Source organism: Sturnus vulgaris, unplaced genomic scaffold (genome assembly GCF_052056855.1).
Source record: "Sturnus vulgaris isolate bStuVul1 unplaced genomic scaffold, bStuVul1.hap1 Scaffold_87, whole genome shotgun sequence".
NCBI lineage: Eukaryota > Metazoa > Chordata > Aves > Passeriformes > Sturnidae > Sturnus > Sturnus vulgaris.
The window spans coordinates 1,057,438-1,059,829 of NW_028276756.1; positions in this window are offsets into that span (position 1 = coordinate 1,057,438).

Here is a 2,392-nt window from a genome sequence, read left to right on the forward strand (position 1 = left end):
AGTCTATGGTAACCCCCTGTTGAATTAACATTCCACTCTGGATCCTCCCGCGGCACCAAATCGTTTAATGTACCATCCGCTATTTGCAACCTAATCATTTCTCGTGCCTTTTCCCTCATAGCTCTAAACACCATCTCTTTCTCAGTAGAGTCCATTATTGTATCCAGTAAAACCTGTAAATCATTCCAGTCTGGATTCTGTGTTTTAATCACCATTTTCACTACCCTTGCCGCCCGTTCAGGATCCTCCCGATAAGCCCCCACAGACTGCTTCCAAATTAACAAATCATTAGGAGAAAAAGGAACTTTCACCATTACTCGTTCCCCGTGGGGTCTGACCGCTTCCCGCAACGGAGCCATCAATTGTGCATCCCTTTTTCCCTTCTTCTCCCGCCCGCTACGGGTCCTTTCACATAGAGGAGTACGCGGCTTATCAACGACTTTTCCTTTCTCTAAATCCCCCCCCTTTTTCTTCCTCATTCACCTCTTCGTCCGACTCACTCGATTCACTCTCTTCCGGGGGGGGTGCACTAGGTGCTACCAACAGAGAAACATCCTCCTCAGGGTCTGACAACTTAACAGAATACTCCTTCCCTTTCTGCCACCCTTTGCAGCCCGCACAACCATCTGTTGCTGTTTTTAAGACCATGATGCCACACTCCTTCTGCCACTCTGGCTTATTTTTCAAATAATAAAACAAATCAAGATACGGGATTTCTTCCCATTTCTCATTATTTTGTAAGAAATGCATAAGAGGAGTTATAATATCAGGATTTAGAGTACCATTTCGGGGCCATTGCATACCCTCAGGTTCGTATTGGGGCCACACATGATTACAAAAATCAATCAATTTCTTTTTATTCAGTTCTTGACCAAATTTCCCCACCTTCCAATGTTGCAACAAACAGCCCAAGGGTGAATCATTCGGAATTTCCATCCCCGAACTAGCCAGAACTTTAAAGGTTTTAAAAGGCATCATAACACTCACACTCACACACTTTACTATTATTTCCACATTCACACACCCTTTACCAAAATTCTTGCCTTTCTCGTCGCCGCGAGTGGCAAGTGCTGGATCTGCGCAATCACTGTTGCGTCTGACGACCAGCGCCTAGGCTTCCTTTTCCACAACCTTTAAGACGTCCTTTGCCCCCGGTGTGGGATCACCGTCCCGTCTTAATCGGCGGGCTTTCCCTTTCAATAAAGAATAAAGCACCTTGCGGGCTTACCTCACAGTCGTCCGTCAGGCGCGGGGTCGGGCACGGGTTGATGTCTCCCCAGAAATCACCTGGTGCCGGCGTGGAGTAGATCAGCTCGCGAACCGCCCCTGCTGCCTCTGGAGTCCTGCCGCGGTCGCCAAAACTGCTGCCCGAAACCCCAAGTAAAACACAAACTAACAGAGTGTCAGTTTATGCGGTGCTTTATTCAGGGCCCGGGGACCTGCGGACTCGCGTCCCAAGTCAGGATCCCGCTGGTTCCCTTTTTAGAGGGTTTTTTATACCCTTTTTACAAATGGTTTATGTGCAGAAGTACACATTCTTCTGTAGATACATTCACCTTGAAGATAGCATTTTGGCGTCATAAATCCTACATGGTTGCTTATCTTAGGACTATAGTGTTCTCCTCCTCAATCTCTCTCTGGCGCCACTGCCTCAGGACTATAGTGTTCTCCCCCTCAATCTCTCTCTTATGCCACTGCCCACCACCAGTACTTTATTTATGTTTATACTTTAACCTTATCACTAACGGTTCTGCATGCTCTTAGCACAGCACATTCTTAAGTTGGTTTCCCAGGGCCTACTCTGGGGACTGCAGTCTTCAAGCCTTATCATTACTACTACTATTATGGTTTATACACTTTATATTCTAATATTCAGGATTTCTAGTCCATATGGTAACAGGTAGACCTGCTATCCCTCAATCCCCTTTGACTTCAATGGGTAGACCCAATGTCTGAAAATTTTTGCTGCCAAAAATCTCAATTTTGGGCTCGGAATTCCCAGATTTGGGGCTAAAAACGAAGATTTTGGGCTTAAGTGAAGACACTGCTCCAGCACAGGCTGAAGGTGTGGGATCAAGAATTTGTGATTAGCTCCCAGGAATTATGCCAGGACTTCGAGAGTGTCAGCACCATGATCCTGAAATGGAAATTCCCAGAATTCAGCCCAGTATTTCCCCCAAATTTCCCCATTTTAGTACCAAATTTCTGCAAAATCCCCATTGACTTTAATGGGTAAACCTGGTTTCCCTAAATCCCTATTGATTTCAAAAGGTAGACCTGATGTTCCTAAATCCCCTTTGATTTTTTAAAATAGGTAGAATTACTATTCCTACATTGCCATTGATTTCAAAGGGTAGACCTGATGTCCATAAGATCTCTATTGGGAGACTGA